The sequence below is a fragment of the Myotis brandtii genome, unplaced genomic scaffold, assembly GCF_000412655.1.
Source record: "Myotis brandtii unplaced genomic scaffold, ASM41265v1 scaffold78, whole genome shotgun sequence".
Classification (NCBI taxonomy): domain Eukaryota; kingdom Metazoa; phylum Chordata; class Mammalia; order Chiroptera; family Vespertilionidae; genus Myotis; species Myotis brandtii.
The window spans coordinates 736,545-736,863 of NW_005371131.1; positions in this window are offsets into that span (position 1 = coordinate 736,545).

A 319-nucleotide genomic window follows, 5' to 3' on the forward strand; every position below is an offset into this window, starting at 1 on the left:
AGGACAGCAGGACCTTGGGGCGCACGCTCCGAGGCAGGTCTGTGTCCTAAGAGGGGAGGGGCTTTCTCCATTCGCCCAGCCCTGTCCCCTAGGGTCTCCTCCCTCCGTGCCAGGGGGAGTCAGAGAAGTGAGGTTCACTGCACTCAGAGCTAGGGGTCCCCCCAAGAGGGAAAAGGCCTCCATTCGAGGGGTGCCAGTGCAGGAAAGGCAGGGTCCCCAAAGAGGACTCGGTCGAGACCTGGGGGTGGGGGAGTCCCTGAGGCGGAAATCAGTGCCTGGTGGGCGGGGCCACCCTCCCCACCCCCAACGCCCGCCGCGG